The sequence below is a fragment of the Microcaecilia unicolor genome, chromosome 3, assembly GCF_901765095.1.
Source record: "Microcaecilia unicolor chromosome 3, aMicUni1.1, whole genome shotgun sequence".
Lineage (NCBI taxonomy): Eukaryota > Metazoa > Chordata > Amphibia > Gymnophiona > Siphonopidae > Microcaecilia > Microcaecilia unicolor.
Genome location: NC_044033.1, coordinates 201,781,494 through 201,800,737, shown reverse-complemented (window position 1 = coordinate 201,800,737; position 19,244 = coordinate 201,781,494). Strand labels below are relative to the sequence as shown.

General features: G+C 46.0%; 1 long non-coding RNA gene across 1 annotated transcript; it reads right to left on the bottom strand.

Moving 5' to 3' along the window:
• Window positions 1-3,556: 3,556 nt before the first annotated feature.
• LOC115464923 lies at window positions 3,557-17,931 on the bottom strand. The gene is made up of 3 exons (XR_003941289.1): window positions 17,918-17,931; window positions 4,692-4,695; window positions 3,557-3,644 (listed from the first exon to the last, which is right to left on the bottom strand). It is a non-coding gene; the product is annotated as an uncharacterized LOC115464923 (long non-coding RNA).
• Window positions 17,932-19,244: the final 1,313 nt, after the last annotated feature.

Below are 19,244 nucleotides of genomic sequence, written 5' to 3'. Positions count from 1 at the left end.
GCCAACCGGAGCCAGATTCGCAGAACAGGGTCGTTCTACTCCTGGGTTTACCACGTTGCATGCAGCGACTTACTTTTTCTTAGGGAATGCAATGGGGGTAAACCGGACTGGATTAATCCCTGTCCTACAAATCTGGATCCAGTTGGCAGCCTTAAGGGATGGGTGTCCACAGTCCTCGAGGGCCACAACCCAGTCACGTTTTCCAGATTTCCACAATGAATATGCATGAGAGAGATTTGCATGTGCTGCTTCCATTGTATGCAAATAAATCTCGTGGATATTCCGTGTGGAAATCTGGAAAAGTTGACTGGGTTATGGCCCTTAAGGACCATGACTGCCCATCCCTATGCGAAAGGTTGGCACGGAATAAGTTTTCAGGGGTTAAGGCATGATGACCATTAGTAAATGGATCCCTTAATATTCTGACTTTTTCTCTTTCCCTGGTTTTTGTTTGTAATTTTCCTAATCATGTAACATAGTAGATGATGGCAGAGAAAGACCTGTATGGTCCATCCAGTCTGCCCAACAAGATAAACTTGTATGTGCTACTTTATGTGTATACCTGACCTTGATTTGTATCTGCCATTTTCAGGGCACAGACCGTAGAAGTCTGCCCAGCATTAGCCCCACCTCCCAACCACTAGCCCTGCCTCCCACCACTGGCTCTGCCACCCAATCTCCGCTAAGCTTCTGAGGATCCATTCCTTCTGAACAGGATTCCTTTATGTTTATCCAAGATAACTTTGAAACACTTCAGCTGGCCTGCCTGTTCCGAAATATTGGTGGGCTTGGGGGAACAAGCAGCGGAAAACTGGTTTACAGGGAGGCTAAGCTGTGGTAAACCCTAGAATGCGCCTACTGTAGCTTAAAATGGCGTACCGTGGGATGCGCGCAGGCATTCTGTAGTCATTTTCTAATTGGTACATTCATTTATTTATTGACTGCATTCTGGCCCCACATTTTCCCACCTGGAGTAGGTTCAATCACACCATGTGCTAAAAAACAACTTTTTAAATTTCTGCCAGGGAGGAGGCTTGTTAGGGGGAGCAGAGAGTAGCTTTCCTGTGCTAATTGGTCAGTGTGTCCACGTTATTGTCTGCTAACCAGTTAGCACAGGATTACTACCTACAAACTAGGTGTCGGAAAGTGCTCAAACACTAATTATTATTTTTTTTTTTATTTAAATATATTTTATTGACAACCCAAAGGTAAACAACATAATGTTCTCAATGTATCCAACATGCAAGCAATAAGATATCATGCTGGAACCATACAACGTGTATATGTCCCTTCCCTCCCCCCCCCCCCCCCCCCACCATCCAACCCATTCCCCTCCCCCCCCCCCCCCCCCCACTATTTCCATTGCCTTGGGAACTTGCTTTTTGCTATCCGAGTGGAGTCAAATAAAAACAGTAAGCCCAATAACTCTGTACGCCTGGACAGCCCACATTCTACTAGTCTAGAAAAAGTATCCAGGGACTGGGCTTAGAGTACATGCCCGATCCCCCCCTCCCCCTGCTCCTCGTCTATAAACCTGTACTTCTTCCCATCCATACTATCCTCAACAAGCATTGATAAGCAAACTTCGTCCCCTTGGGCTGAGATTTTGAAGCTATGGCAACAACATTAGATCATGGTCATTACTTCAAAAAAGGGGAAACTGGCTATTTGACTGCTGTGGTAAAACAAATAACCTTGATGTATGGGAAAAAAAAACTCGCAGAAGGGTCTGCTAAGACAAGTTTCTGCTTCAGTTTAGGAAACATCTTTCTTTTAAATTTAGTCCAAAAATGTTACCAAAAAAGTATTTTTCTGTACATCTAAATTCTCTCCAACTCTGTTTGGAGTCTCTCCTGCAGCAGGATTGTCTCTGGAACGAGGTGACCTGCTTTTAATTCTATTTGCACAGGGAAACTGTGTTCCTGGATCCTGAATTGGCTTTTTCTGTGTATGATGGAGAGGTTGGCCCTTCTGTACCCAGTGGGGTTGCTAATCCTTCTTGACCTGTAACCAGTGCATTTTTTTTCTAGTGGAAAAAGGTGCCAGTACTCAAATGCCAGGCCACCCTTCAGGGGTGGGGTGATCACTGAAGGACCCTCCCCACAATAGCCAGCCCCCCTGCAACCAGTCACAGAATCTATGACATGGCAGAATTGGTGTGAAGGGCCTGAGCTTTTTCTTTAAAACTTGGGGACCATGGGTCAATTTTAGCAGACAATGGAAAAGGTGCTGGTACTCGGTACCCCCTAAAAAAAGCCCTGCCTGTAACCCAGAAACCCCCAAGTCTGCAATACAGATGGCTTCCTCTCCTCAGCTCTATAAAAGCCAAGAAAGATACCCTTGCAGTTTTTGATAGGGATGTGCATTCATTAGAAATAACATTTCCCATATCACTTATGATCTAATTTGGTGATGCCGTTTTTGGGTGTGCAGTGCAGGGCACAGCCACCACCAGTAAAGCCAGGCAGTAAGGTACAATGTAAATCAAAAATCTATCTCTCTGAAGAGCTGACCCTATGGGTTTTGGGGCTGATCAGCATATCTTGACATAGACCGGTGCTTAAAGGATGTCAGGTCTCATCCAGTGTAGGGTTAGGAAAACAGATTAATAGGGAAATATTGATGGGATTATGTGTGCTATGGTAATGATCCAGCTGGTATTTGTCATGCTTATAAAACAAAGCGTAAGCACTTCTACCAATGCACCTCACTCCTGCCCTGCTGCACCCCTGCTATTCCAGTACTGAGACCCTCACACACAGCTCTGCTAATGCACCTCCCTCCTGCCCTACTGCACCCCCTGCTATTCCAGTACCGAGACCCTCATACACACAAAGCTCTTCCAATGCACCTCATTCCTGCCCTGCAGCACCCTCTGCTATTCCAGTACTGAGAGCCTCACACACATAGAACTCTGCCAATGCACCTCATTCCTGTCCTGCTGTTCCAGTACTGATGCCCTCACACACAGCTCTGCTAATGCACCTCCCTCCTGCCCTACTGCACTCCCTGCTATTCCAGTACTGAGACCTTCACACACATAGAACTCTGCCAATGCACCTCATTCCTGTCCTGCTGTTCCAGTACTGATGCCCTCACACACAGCTCTGCTAATGCACCTCCCTCCTGCCCTACTGCACCCCCTGCTATTCCAGTACTGAGACCCTCATCTGCTAATGCACCTCCCTCCTGCCCTACTGCACCCCCTGCTATTCCAGTACTGAGGCCTTCACACACGCACAGAGCTCTGCCAATGCACCTCATTCCTGCCCTGCAGCACCCTCTGCTATTCCAGTACTGAGAGCCTCACACACATAGAACTCTGCCAATGCACCTCATTCCTGTCCTGCTGTTCCAGTACTGATGCCCTCACACACAGCTCTGCTAATGCACCTCCCTCCTGCCCTACTGCACCCCCTGCTATTCCAGTACTGAGACCCTCACACACAGCTCTGCTAATGCACCTCCCTCCTGCCCTACTGCACCCCCTGCTATTCCAGTACTGAGACCTTCACACACATAGAACTCTGCCAATGCACCTCATTCCTGTCCTGCTGTTCCAGTACTGATGCCCTCACACACAGCTCTGCTAATGCACCTCCCTCCTGCCCTACTGTACCCCCTGCTATTCCAGTACTGAGACCCTCATCTGCTAATGCACCTCCCTCCTGCCCTACTGCACCCCCTGCTATTCCAGTACTGAGACCCTCACACACAGCTCTGCTAATGCACCTCCTTCCTTCCGTAATGCAAACCCTGCTATTCCAGTACTGAAGCTCTCTATGGATGAATCTCATTCCTATTTCAGTACCGAGACCCTCATAGACACGCACACTAACTAGACCAGTCCTAGAGAATCTCCTACTTCAGACTTACACATGTGATAGATGTATTTGACCCTTTAAAGAGTGAAATTCTCTGTAAGTACAGCCCTGAAGGGCTCTCCACCCCACTCCTGATCCATTCTTCCTTTTCTCCAGTGGTGTATTGGGGAGTGTGAAGGAGGGGCATGGTCAGTCTGTGTCATGTACCCTAACTCAACGCAAACAGCTTCCTCAGGCTGTGCGGGGTCACACACATTTGACTGGCACACAGCCCTGAGCCATGTGTGTATAGTACTCTCTGGGTTTGTTCAGAGAGAGATGGTTGCAGGCTCCTTAATTGCTTTGCTTCCATGCACCTGTTTCTGCTCTCTCTGCCTGGCTTCTCTTGCTTCTCTCCTATTGGTCTTCTGGTTCTTCCTTCCCCTGCTCTTGTACTATGGCTGTGCCCCTTCTCCCTGCCGATGTCAGAGGCCAGCACTTTATCATCTGAGCTCTCCCTGGACTCCATGCTTCGACTTCTACTTTGGTAGGAGTTTCTAACTCTGTAGTCTGCTTCTTATCTACTGGTCCCTCGTTGCTGACTTTGCCTGTACCTAGATTACCCTTCTGCCTGCCGCCTGCCTACTGACTTGCCTATACCTGGATTACTCTCTTGCCTGCCTACTGACTTTTGCCTGCATCTGGATTACTCTCTTGCCTGCCTACTGACTTTCGCCTGCATCTGGATTACTCTCTTGCCTGCTGCCTGCCTACTGACTTTCGCCTGTTCCTGGATTACTCTCTTGCCTGCCTACTGACTTTCGCCTGTACCTGGATTACTCTCTTGCCTGCCGCCTGCCTACTGACTTTCGCCTGTACCTGGATTACCCTTCTGCCTGCTGCCTGCCTATTGACTGTCGCTTGTACCTGGATTACTCTCTTGACCTGCTGCCTGCCTGGCCAATACATTCATCACCCCACTTCCAGCTCCGACCTGAAGTCCTGCAGGCTGCCCGCACCTAGGGGCTCAACCTCTGGGGAACGGCGGTCAGTGCAGGTGAAACCCGCCGTTGTCCAGGCCCCAAACAGAACCTGGTCTGAGTACCGGGCTCAGCAGCGCTCTACTTGGTACAAGAACTCACAAGTCTGACAGTCTGAGGGGGATCAAGGGAGGAGGAGGAGCACAGGGCATGTGTGTGTGCCTGTTAGAGATTCATGGGTCTACCACAGCTTGCATTCATCACCTGTTAAACTTTTTCAGTGGTCCTGGTAAAATCACTGGCAGCAGAGAATTTAATTGCTCTTTTCTAAAACAATCCTCTCCCCCCAGCTGAGCAAGGATGGGGTGTGGCAGTGACTAAACAAAGAGCCCTAGAGAAAGGGGCAGCAGGGGGTAATGTGAATGAAGAAATGCTAGTGGGGAGCTCTGGTCTGGCAAACCTCTCCCAGGGTCTGTGAGGGGGCTGGAAAGGGGAGGTGGATGAGGAAGGATGGGAGTAAAACGAGTGCAGGAATGAAGACTGCAAAACTGTAGGGAAAAGAGCCACAAAAGGAGATGAGGCCTGGGACTGTTTACAATCACGGTCAGACATTGAGGCTCATTTTCAAAGCACTTAGCCTCCCAAAGTTCCATAGAAACCTATGGAACTTAGCCTCCCAAAGTGCTTTGAAAATATGCCTCTTAGGGGCCCTTTTACTAAAGGTTTAGTGCCTGGAAAATAATGCGTCAAAGCATTGCATGGAATTTTGGCTGTTTGTGTGCACTGAAGGTGCATTAGCTATTTGTGAAAATATTTCTTTGATGGAAGAGTTAGCCAGGCTTTCGCGTTTACCTGCCCACAAATTATTTTTTTGCAGCTGCATTGTGCCACTACTGGGAACATTAAAAAAAAACAGAAAAAGAAAATGCCTGACTTTTATGCTGTGGTAAATCTGGGCTTAGCATGCGGGGAAGCTTTTACCACATCTTAGTAAGAGGACACCTTACAATCTGCACTTCTGCCCCTCAGCCCCCTGCCCGAGGTTCTGCATTCTGCACTTCTGCCCCACAGAACCCTGGTACGAGGTCCTGCATTTTGCACATCTGCCCCCCAAACCCCTGCCCGAGGTTCTGCATTCTGCACATCTGCCCCCTGCCCAAGGGCCTGCATTCTGCACATCTGCCCCACAGCCCCCTGCCCGAGGTCCTGCATTCTGCCCACCTGCCCCCACAGACCCCTGGTACAAGGTCCTGCATTCTGCACATCTGCCCCCCAAACCCCTGCCCGAGGTCCTGCATTCTGCACATCTGCCCCCTGCCCAAGGTCCTGCATTCTGCACATCTGCCCCCCAAACCCCTGCCCGAGGTCCTGCATTCTGCACATCTGCCCCCTGCCCAAGGTCCTGCATTCTGCACATCTGCCCCACAGCCCCCTGCCCGAGGTCCTGCATTCTGCCCACCTGCCCCCACAGACCCCTGGTACGAGGTCCTGCATTCTGCACTTCTGCCCCACAGACCCCTGCCCGAGGTCATACATTCTGCACATCTGCCCCCCAAACCCCTGCCTGAGGTCCTGCATTCTGCACATCTGCCCCCTGCCCAAGGTCCTGCATTCTGCCCATCTGCCCCCACAGCAAGCCCCCTGGTACGAGGTCCTGCATTCTGCATTTCTGCCCCACAGACCCCTGCCTGAGGTCATACATTCTGCACATCTGCCCCCCAAACCCCTGCCCGAGGTCTTGCATTCTGCACATCTGCCCCCTGCCCAAGGTCCTGCATTCTGCACATCTGCTCCACAGCCCCCTGCCAGAGGTCCTGCATTCTGCCCCACCATAATGTCTTGTTTGATGAGAGATCTGTGCACACAGCTGCCTCTGGTTTTACTGTGTAGGAAATGCTTTAGAAAGCCTCAGGGACCAATGAACTAAATGTTTAGGGCTGATTTGTTTTTCGACTGCTGCGGTAAATCTTTACTTTACTTCAACATAATAAGACAATGACTTACACAGCGCACAATAGTTAAAACCGTGCTCTGATTCGCCAGCTAGACATGGAAGTCTAGTATAAATCGCACCCCTAACCACTGGAGGTGTTTCCATTCCCGAGTGACCCTGTACACCAAGACAGAGAGTCCCAAGCATACCACTGTTCATGTACTCCAACATTCAGCCACTCTCCTGGGACCTACCTGTAAACTGGATTCTCCTGTCTGGTCTTCTGACCTTTGTAAAATGAGCTACTAACTTGTCACCAGTGTTCATGTTTACCCTAATCTTTAAAATTAAATTTTATTTATAATTTTATTTTTTAATATTTTTGGTGCTCAGTGTAAATAAGTGCATATACCACATGAGATGCAATCACCATTTACCTCACTATTGGGTCTTTTCACTAAGGTGTGCTGAAAAATGGCCTGCGCTGTTGTAGGGGCATGTATTGGACGTGCGCAGGTCCAATTTTCAGCGCGCCTGCAAAAAAGGCCTTTTTTCTGGCTGAAAATGGACGTGTGGCAAAATAAAAATTGGCACTCGTCCATTTTGGGCCTGAGACCTTACCACAACCCATTGACTTAGCGGTAAGGTCTCATGTGTTAACCAGGTGGTAATCGTCAGCATGTGTACACTCCTGATTACCGCCCGGTTAACACCACGCAGTAGAAAATAAAAAATATTTTCAGATGCACGTAAAAAATGGAATTACTGCCCGGGCCTCACAGTAGTTCCAAATTGATGCGCGTTGGACATGAATATACGCCTACGCTCCTTAGTAAAAGGGGCCATTTGTAATCCATCATTGCACCACCCCCCTACCTCCCATCTCTTACCAGACTATCTGCTGTTATTTTTAAGATTTTCTTGCTGATGTTTTCAATAAATCAGTTATTTAAAAATAGACATGTCACTTCCTTAGTTCACCTTTATACTTCAGAAGAAATTCTCTCATAACATTAAACGTTCTCAATGCGGTGCCACGTTTCGCCTTCCAATGCCGTCTTCAGGAGAACGGCAATCTAAAATACAATATCCCAATTAATATTTCTTAAGTTCTCGTTCTTTCAAAACATTTAACCTTACTCAACATTTATTATCTTATTTTTTTAATATTATCTACTGTCGTAGCTTATTTGCATAAATGTCTCTTCAGCTTCCTCTCTACTGCCGGAAAATGCTGACACATGTGTTGTAGTTTGTGTTTCTTTCTGCTTACAACTTTTAAATACTCAAGCCCTGATTGGTTCAAGCTTGTTGTCTGTCATTTAGGTTATCCATTCAATTTCTTTATATAAACCACTGGGGGCAACCGTTGCCCAATCATAGATCAAATGTTCCTTTTGTATCATCTAGCTGACACGTCACATCCCCTACCCCCCCCCCCCCCCCTAATTTAAACTAATTCTAGACAGTACTACAAATCGTAATTCATGGTCCAAATGATTGTGCGATGTCCAATGATCCACCAGCGGAGCATCTTTTTTATGATTTCGCAAATTTCTAAGATGCTCCCCTATCTGTTGTTTGATTTTGCAGGGAGTCTATCCAATATACCATTTCGATCAAGGACATTGTATTCCATACACAACTTGATCTGATTCATAATTTGTATTGCACATAAGTATTGCTACACTGGGACAGACCGAAGGTCCATCAAGTCCAGCATCCTGTTTCCAACAGTAGCCAATCCAGGTAACAAGTCCCTGGCAAAATCCCAAAAGAGTACAATACATTTTGTGCTGCTTATCCTAGAAATAAGCAGTGGATTTTCCCCAAGTCCATTTTAATGATAGTCTATGGACTTTTCCTTTAGGAAGCCATCCAAACCTTTTTTAAACCCTGCTAAGCTAACTGCTTTTACTACATTGCCTGGCAACGAATTTCAGAGTTAAACTACACACTACTTTGTAGCTTCATTGTGTGCCCCCTAGTCCTAGTATTTTTGGAAAGAGTAAACAAGCGATTCATGCCTACCCATTTCACTCTACTCAAATACTTTACCCGTTCTTGGGTGAATTACGGCTCAAGTAACCATAGCATACCGGCAGTATACACAATATTGGCAACTAGCGTGTCCACCTATTATCTAAACCCGTTGGTTTTCTTGTCTATTATTAGACCAAAGATCCCCCAGATTGTTAGGCCTAGTATATGGTATCCGGAGTTGCTCAGAGAACTGTTTATAATATTGAAGTATAGACCAATGCTTCCGGATAATATGTGTCCATGCTGCCCCCAGGTACTAAAAGGGAGGATGTATTGTATAGCTGATTCTTGTTTCTGTCGATCAGAGATATCTTTGATCAACCAACATCTAAGGGCATTGCTGACCCGTTTGTAAGCTGAACGAATCACTTTTTTAGGATACCCTCTCTGTTCGAACCTCTCTGTTAACTTGCAAGCTTGCGCATTAAGGGCCTCTTTTACTAAGCCGCGTAAGCATCTATGCGCACCTAACGCACGCCAAAATGGAGTTACCACCCGACTACCACATGGCTCTTGCAGTAATTTCACTTTTGGCGCACGTCTGATACACACATCTGAAACAATTTTTTATTTTCGGATGCACGCCGTGGCATTTGACGCGCGTAGGTCATTACCAGCCAGATTCTTTGCCGCTAGGTCAACGGCTGTCGGTAAGGTCTCAGACCCAAAATGGACGCGCGGCAATTTTGATTTTGCTGCACGTCCATTTTCGGCAAAAAAAGAGGCCTTTTTTTAGAAGCACGCAAAAAAAAAAAGGATCGGTGCATGCCCAAAACCCACGCCTCCACTACCGCCAGCCATTTTTTCAGCACGCCTAAAGGAGTCTCTTGTGCTGCACAACCGTTGAAGTCTCAAAAATTGACCTACAGGAATGCTGTCCTTTAAAACTTTCAGATGATGACTTTTATAATGCAGGACAGCATACATAGTAATATAGTAGATGACGGCAGAAAAAGACCTGCATGGTCCATCTAGTCTGCCCAAGATAAACTCATATCTTGAATTTGTACCTGTCTTTTTCAGGGCACAGACCGTATAAGTCTGCCCAGCAGTATTTCCCGTCTCTCATCACCGGCTCTGGTACAGACCGTATAAGTCTGCCCTCCCCTATCCTAGCCTCCCAACCACCAACCCCTCTTCCCCCCACCTGCTCCGCCACCCAATTTCAGCTAAGCTTCTGAGGATCCATTCCTGCTGCACAGGATTCCTTTATGCATATCCCACACATGTTTGAATTCCGTTACTGTTTTCATCTCCACCACCTCCCGCGGGAGGGCATTCCAAGCATCCACCACCCTCTCCGTGAAAAAATACTTCCTGACATCTTTTTTGAGTCTGCCCCCCTTCAATCTCATTTCATGTCCTCTCGTTCTACCGCCTTCCCATCTCCGGAAAAGATTTTTTTGCGGATTAATACCTTTCAAGTATTTGAACGTCTGTATCATATCACCCCTGTTACTCCTTTCCTCCAGGGTATACATGTTCAGGTCAGCAAGTCTTTGGTCATACGTCTTGGAACGCAAATCCCATACCATTCTCGTAGCTTTTCTTTGCACCGCTTCCATTTTTTTAACATCCTTCGCAAGGTACGGCCTCCAAAACTGAACACAATACTCCAGGTGGGGCCTCACCAATGACTTGTACAGGGGCATCAACACTTCCTTTCTTCTGCTGGTCATACCTCTCTCTATACAGCCTAGCAACCTTCTTACTACGGCCACTGCCTTGACACACTGTTTTGTCGCCTTCAGATCCTCGGATACTATCACCCCAAGATCCCTCTCCCCCTCAGTACCTATCAGACTCTCCCCGCCTAACACATACGTCTCTCGTGGGTTTCTACTCCCTAGAGACGTATGTGTTAGGCGGGGAGACAGCATTCCTGTCTGTCAACTTTCTAAAAACCTCTGCTGCCTAGGGTTACATGAACATCTTAAAAAAAAAAAAATCAATTTGGCTCCCTGCTATATATGTTGAAAAAGTTATATTAGTATAATATGAAATGAGGTTGAAGAATTCAGCCGACCTAGCAGAATTTTAAAAATGGCTGGTGGGGCAGAAAGGAAGACGCATTAAACAGGAGTCCTGTAGACTTGGGGTGGGGGAGGGGGTGTGTGGTAGGGTGGTGGGCTTCAGCAATGGGAGACCACACTGGGGCAGGGAATAGGGGATAGGGAGTGGACATAAAAGGGTTAGGGGGCTTTTGGACTCCTGAACTTGTTTAGTTGAACTACATTTCAGACACAATATGTGACCTGCTGAGCAAATAGATACCAAAAGCAGGCTTAGAAATAACAGAGATAAAGGCTATAAAAGTTTGGATGGGTACATTTGAGCAACTTTCATAAGTTCTGTGTACTACGGGGTCAGTAGAATAGGGCAATGCAATTTTATTCAGAGCTTTGATGTTTTTCATTTTCTACAGCCTAAAAACTGCATCTGCCTGAAAGGTCCCTAAAATGAGAGTATGTGATTTCTAGGATTAGTTACTTTTTAATTGATAAACATTACTCATTTTTAAAGACACAATTTAGCCCATACCTGAGGCTATAATTTCACAGGATTACGCAGTTCATATCCCCCTATCTCTTGTGGTATAAACAAGTCACATACCCAACTTGCATGCAAAGTGCACGAAATTTTGCTCACTTCTACAAGTCTTACTTAGTGCTTAGGTTTGAGCACAAAAACCCTTCCTACCATGTCTTATCACTATCATGTTACCAAAAATCCTGCTGTAACACTATTTTCCTAATATACTTCCATTACTCACAATGTATTGTAAGCCACATTGAGCCTGCAAAGAGGTGGGAAAATGTGGGATACAAATGCAATAAATAATAATAATAGCATGCAAATTATATGGTTCCCAAGAATTGATGGTGTACTGGTCAGAGTCCCAAGCTCACAGCCAAGAAAGCGTGGTTTAAATCCCACTGCTACTCCTTATGATTTCGGACAAGTCACCTTCCATTGCTTCAAGTACAAATTTATTGTAAGCCCTCAAGATACAGGAAAAATACCTACTGTACCTAAATGTAACTCCCCTTGAGTTACTATTGAGAAAGGTGTGAGCTAAATCCAAATAAATAAACCAATGTAATATGATTATCCAATAATGAATACTTTGCTGCCATCTAGTGAACACGCTGAGTATTAACATCCTCTTATAAAAAATTCAAATGGAACATAATGCTGATAAGAACATAAATGTTGCCATACTGGGACAGATCAAAGGTCCATCAAGCCCAGTATCCTGTTTCCACCAGTGGCCAATCCAGGTCACAAGTACCTGTCAAGATCCCAGAACAGTAAAACAGATTTTATGCTGTTTATCCTAGAAATAAGCAGTGGATTTCTCCCAAGCCCATCTTAATAATGGCTTATGGCCTTTCTTTTAGGAAGTTATCCAAGCCTTTTTAAAACCCTGCTAGGCTGATTTTACCATATTCTCTGGTAACAAATTCCAGAGTTTAATTACACATTGAGTGAAGAAATATTTTCTGTGGTTTGTTTTAAGTTTACTACTTAGTAGCTTCTTTGCATGCCCCCTACTTCTAGAATTTTTGGAAAGAGTAAACAAGTGATTCATATCTGCCTGCTCCATTCCACTCATTATTTTATAGATCTCTATCATATCTCCCCTCAGCAGTCTGCTGTCCAAGCTGAAGAGCCCTAGTGGCTTTAGCCTTTCTTCACAGGGAAGTTGTCCCATCCCTTTTAGCATTTTTGTCCTCTTTCTCCGTACCTTTTGTAATTTATGGTAGGGTGCTCTGCCTGATACAGGGACTAGAAACAGCCTCACAGCATTCACCAGAAGGATCCCACCTGTGGAGTTAGGAGGGGTACCAGGGTTTGTGTGTGTGAATAATATAAGAATAAATAGAAATTTTGCACACACAACTCTGGTGTGTGTAGATGTTTGTATGAGCTTATGGTAGTCCGATATGATACCTCTTTTATTTTCTACACTATTTCTTTTTAGCATTTTATCTACTTTAAAATGTTTTGCTCATAAAAATGTTATAAATAAGTAAATAAAATGAGGGAGTGTCAGGTATTTAGTGTGTTTAGGAGATGCAAGGAGTGTCAGGAACTGTATATCAGTGAAGAATCTGGTGCTTCATGTTAAAAAAACATAATTGTTATGATGGGTCAGCGCACTTGGGCCCTGTATCTTGTTTCTGACAGTATGTAATCTGGACCACTTGAGATACCCGCAGCTAGGACCTCTCTCACTTCAATCAAGGTAACAGCCCTTAGGCAGAATCCAGGAGAAATGTTTTACCCAAAGCACAACCCTGCCTACACATACTTCAGCTTCTGTTTCAGTTAAACTGTGCAGCGAAAGGTAAAGCTTATTGAAGGTCTGGTGACTGAAGCTTGATAGGATTAACCAGAAGGATCTTAAGAGCAGTGGCGTACCAAGGGGGGGGGGGGAGCGGTGGGTGTGGTCCGCCCCGGGTGCACGCCGCTGGGGGGGTGCTGCACGCCTGTTGGCTCTTCGTTTTCATGCTCCCTCCCAGAGGGAGCATGAAAACGAAGAGCCGGCAGGCGCGCGGCACCCCCCCCAGCGGCGTGCACCCAGGGGGGGTTCTTTTGCTGGGGGATCGGGGGGGGGGGGGTTTTCGCCGGTGGGGGGTGTCACGCTGTTCCAGGGGGGGGCGCTGCACCTGGGGGGTGGGGCACATCGGCGATCCACCCTGGGTGTCAGCCCCCCTAGGAACGCCACTGCTTAAGAGAACTCTGGAATTTATTTATTTATTTATTGCATTTGTATCCCACATTTTCCCACCTCTTTGCAGGCTCAATGTGGCTTACAATACATCATGGATAGTGGAAATAAGAAGAGAATAGATGTCACCTTCTCTGCCTGGACAGACATCAGATCCAGCTGCTGGTCTCTATTTTATTTCCATAACATGTATGGAGAATTTGGGAATGTAGTTTTCATTACTCCACCCTTCCTGCCTCGTCTTCTTGCTATGCTCAACTGTCAGCAGGTGGAGCCAGAGGATTTCATAATGATCACCTTTCTCTTACTGCCTTCCTGGATTTTAGGGGCTGGAGGGGGTTTATCATTGTGATTATTTAATATTCAAGCAGGCAATATCCTCTTAACATCCTCAACTTGATTCAGAAAGTGATTGTCTTTCCACGGAGACATTCCACTAGAAAGGGATGCAGGGTGGGACAGAAATCATTTGAGGAGAAGGCAGAACAGAGATTGTGGTAACACAGCCAGGAGAGAGAGCAGGCAGATTTGGTGGCTCTGGAGGTCTTCACCATCCTCACTGCACATAAAGGCCCAGTTCAGCTATTGCATCCAAGCTAAATGTTCACACTTCAGTAAGGCAGCTCATAGTTGATGGCCTAGAATCCATTGTTTTTGTTACTCTATCAATCCATCGCATTGTGGGTCTTCCTCTTTAGCACTAACTTTCAAACTTACCAAGTACGATGTCTTTCTCTAATGATCTTTGTCTTCCCATTATGTGTCTGAAGTATAAAAGTCAAAGTTTTGTCATGTGAACTTCTAAGGAAAGCTTAGATTTGATCTCCTCCAGTACTGATTGATTTGTTCTTCGGGCAATACACAGTATATGCAGTAATATGGTACTATAATTGAAAGGTATCGATGTTCTTCCTGTCCTGCTTCTTCACTGTCCAACTTTTGCATCCACATGAGGCTATTGGAATATTTAATTTCTTTATAAAACTTACACCCCGCTTAAACCTAAGCGGTTCACGGCACAACATATATAATAATAAAAAATTAAAACAAAAACATACAATATAATCAACATTATCCCTCTTAAAAATCACACCTTTCCTACAGTTTGGACAAATTGAATCTTTGTAAGCAAAGATACATCTTTGCACGTGAAGATCTGACATGTATCTTGGCATACAAAGATTTGACTTGTCCAAGTCATGGTATTTTCGATAATGTCATGTGGATACAAAAGTTGGACAGTGAATAAGAAAGACAATTGTTACCATGGAATTACATGTTCAAGAAAACCATGAATTGTCCAAAGAACAAATCAATCAGTATTGGAGAAGCTCAAATAAAACTTTGACTTTCATACTTGGGACGCATTGTGTGAAGAGAGGTCATCAGAGAAAGACATCATGCTTGGCAAGGTTGAAAGTCAACACAAAAGAGGAAGATCAGTAATGCAATGGAATGATTCAATAACAGCAGTTATGGATGATGCCACTCGAACCATGATTAACTACCTGACTGAAGACCAAACAGAGTGCAGAGCAATTATTCAGAGGGTCGCCATGAGTCAACACAGACTTGACGGCATTTAACATCAACAGCCCAGATGCGGTTTGGAGAGCTATAATTCTGATTCACCCTTTGGTTTGTCCTATGAAAATCAGAACTAGAAATCCAGGCATGTAATGGTAACCAGGACAGGATCAGCTTGTTCAGTTGACCTGGGGTGAGACCTCAACCCTACCTCATCCCTAAGCAACAGCCCAGTCATAGGACCAGGGGCCACCTAAGAATGCAGCTACTTCTGGGCATTTGCCTTTTGCTAGCTGAATGTACTCCCCTCTGTTTTTTTATTTCTATCTTAAGCCCCTGATGCAGGAAAGGACTTCCTGTCCTCCTCAAGTGGTCCAATAACCTTTTATTTCACCCAGGCTTATTCCATAGATAATTTGACCCCATTTGCAGCGCCCAGCTTTGAGTTTTGCATCATTGTTTGTCTTGATATGCCAAGTAATAAAAGGAGGACTTTTATTACTTACCATCTGTTAGGTCATTTTATGAATAAACATGATAAGACCTCGATTATAACGGTGACTTCCTTTTGCCTCTCCTGAGCCTGTTTTCTCCCCTAGAGTTTGATTTTCAGTTTGTAAAACATTATTTATTTATTTATTGCATTTGTATCCCACATTATCCCACCTCTTTGCAGGCCCAATGTGGCTTACAATACATCATGAATAGTGGAAGCATTTAAAAAGATATACATTTAGCATTATAGAAGGATCTTGAGTACATGAAAAAGATAGAACATACTAGTAGTTTAACAAGCAAATATTGTAAGGCAGTTCAGGATATTTATATTTGAGTTCATATTTGTTGGTCTTTGTGGTATGCCTTGGTAAAGAGATGAGTTTTCAGTAGTTTGCGGAAGTTGGTTAGTTCATAGAGCATTTTTAAGTTGCGCGGCAGCGTGTTCCAGAATTGTGTGCTCACGTAGGAAAAGGTTGAGTCATGCATTAGTTTGTATTTTAGACCTTTGCAGTTGGGGAAGTGAAGATTAAGGAATGTGAGGGATGATTTTTTGGCGTTCCTGCGTGGAAGGTCTATCAGGTCTGACATGTAGGCTGGGGCGTCTCCGTGGGTGATTTTGTGAACTAGGGTACATATTTTGAATGTGATGCGTTCTTTGAGTGGGAGCCAATGTAGCTTTTCTCGTAGGGGTTTAGCACTTTCATATTTTGATTTGCCGAATATGAGTCTAGCTGCAGTGTTCTGAGCTGTCTGAAGTTTCTTGATTATTTGCTCTTTGCAGCCAGCGTAGAGTGCATTGCAGTAATCTAAATGACTGAGTACCATTGATTGTACCAGGTTGCGGAAGACGGTCCTTGGGAAGAAAGGTCTTACTCTTTTTAATTTCCACATTGAGTGGAACATCTTCTTGGTAGTGTTTTTCGCGTGATTCTCAAGTGTTAGGTGTCAGTCCATGGCAACTCCAAGAATTTTTAGGGTGTCCGAAATTGGAAGATTCAATTTTGGTGTGTTAATGGTGGTGAATTTGTTCGTGTTATGTTGCGAGGTGAGTATTAGGCATTGGGTTTTTTCTGCATTGAGTTTCAGTTGAAATGCGTCCGCCGATGTGTGCATGATATGTAGGCTTTGGTTGATGTCATTGGAAATTTCCTTTAAATCTTGTTTGAATGGGATGTAGATCGTTACATTGTCTGCGTATATGTATGGGTTGAGGTTTTGGTTTGATAGTAGTTTCGCCAAGGGTATCATCATTAAGTTGAATAAGGTCGGTGAGAGGGGGGATCCCTGTGGGACTCCGCATTCAGGTGTCCATGTAGCTGAAGTAGTTGAATTAGATGTCACTTGGTACAATCATGTGGTTAGGAACCCCTTGAACCAATTGAGAACGTTGCCTCCAATTCCGAAATACTCGAGAATATATAGTTGTATTCCGTGATCAACCATGTCGAAGGCGCTAGACATATCAAATATCAAGATGTTACAATAGCATATAAAAAAGATGAAATGTGAAATCAGGTGTGTATGTGTGTGTGTGTGTGGTGGGGGGGGGGGGGGGGGGGGGGGGGGCGACAAGGCATACAACAGAACTGGAAGACCACTGGTACCAAGGCTCATGTCCTTACTACAGGAGACATGGAGAAAGCAGGAAGTGATGAGAGACAGAGACAGAGAGACTGACAGGCAGAGGGGAGAAGGTGACAGCTAGAGAGAAGGTGCAGGACACAGATGGGAGGAAGGGAAAGACAGAAAGATGAGAGGGAGACACAGACTGAGTGATGAGACAGGCAGGAGATGGGAGACAGAAAGAAATGGACCCAGATGGATATGCAGTGATGGTTTGGGTGTTTTCTGAGTGTGGAGAATCAGGGCGGTCTCTACTTCCCTAAAGTTTTTTCTGGGGGAGGAGGGGGCTTTGCCTGTTTGGGATTGCAATCAACAGATTTTGACCCATTCTAACTGCCACAGGGCAGAGTGCCAAGCAGCCCTTAAAGTGGAACTGGCAAGCAGCTCTGTTTCTCTGGCAACCAGACTGGCACAGGAAAGAGCAAGTTACTAATGCCTGGAAGGGCAGATGACTGTATGAGAAAGACCAGGGAGGAGAGGGGGGAAGACGGGAGGACGATGGACACCCACCTCACTCAGCTCCATGGTGGCAGAACCCGGAGATCTCATTGGGGAAAATGTAGATCATGCAAGAGCTAAAAATACAGAGGAGAACTGGGCAAAATGCAGAGAGCGAAGTGGCTGAATATACTGGTCAGAGACTCCAGCAAAATGCAGTGAGAGAGAGAGAGAGAGAGAGTAGGAAGAAAGCTACTGGAGGAAGCAAAACGTAGAGCAAACTGGGGATGAAAATACCCGAGGACCCCCCCCCCCCCCCCCCCCCCCCCCCACACACACACACACACACAAACAAATGCAGAGAGCACACGGGCTGAAAATACTGGAGAGAAATTCCAGGAAACTATCGAGAGAACAGGGGATAAAAATGTAGAGAGCGCAGGTGGCTGAAAATGCTGGACAGAGACTCCAAGAAAATACAGAGACAGCAGGAGCATAAACTTCTGGCGGCAGCAAAATGTAGGGTAAGCAAGGGATGAAAATACCAGGGGACCCCCCCCCCCAAAAAAAAAAAAAAAAAATTCAGAGAGCACAAAGGCTGAAAATACTGGACGGAGAGTGGCAAAAAACAAACAAACAAAAACCCAGCCTGAGTGCAAATAAGGGAGCAGACTGTAGCAAAATCCCTGTTTGTGTATAATCTCAGCGTGAGTCACTTTTATGTAACCCCCTCCCCCACGCCTGAGTTGTGCGCCTAAAACTGATATGCGCACCCTTTCTTGTTTTCAGAAGCTGTTTTGTCTGGATAGCACAGAGGAGTTGGGTGTATCTGCACGTGAGCCGATCTAGTATTCCGCGAGAGTATCAGAGCCAAATTGGTGGGCTCAGCCTTGGCAGTGATATGGTTAACCAGCCCCCTACTTCCAGCCTGCCCATTTCCCTTCTCCCCCCACCCAGCCCCTGCTGCATTAAGCAGCTGTTGCCGGGAGAGGGGCTGAGCCCGCCCCACTGCCCGTGTGAATGGGAGAGAGGGCATGACATCAGCTTTTAAAAAGCCGAGCTGGGCCCTGATTGGCTGGGAATAGAGGGTGTGGGGTGCTGAGGCTGCTGCCTCCCAATGTTCCCAGCTCTCTGGTGGAGGAGGAACACACGCCCTGTGCAGGAGGAAGCAGCAGAAACAAAGCCCGCTGTGCTCCAGTCCCAGCTCCTGGTCCTGGGCCTCCGTCTCCCCTCCCCCAGCCCAGCTGTGTGCACACATCTGCATAGCACAAGACAGGTAGGACATGGGCTCTCTTACCTAGGAATGGGGGGTGGGTGGGGGATGGCTTAGATCTGCTACTCCTGGGGTAGATAATGCCCTTTTGTCCTGCTTCTGGGTATCACAGCCTCCTTGGGTGGGTGATGGGCTGGTGGCAGGTGCAGCAGCAGGGGGTCGACACTGGAGACCTCGCCAGGGCATCCTCCAGGTTATCCCAAAATAATTTAACCCCCCCCCCCCACACACACACATATACACATAAGCAGAGGAGAACACTCGTATAAAAAGCAGAGAACATGGGACACACATATGCACATAGAGAGAAAGACAGATCCAGGCATGGGGACACGCGGCAAAGAGAGCGACACGCACAGACTGAGAAATACAGAGACAACCAGCCAGACGC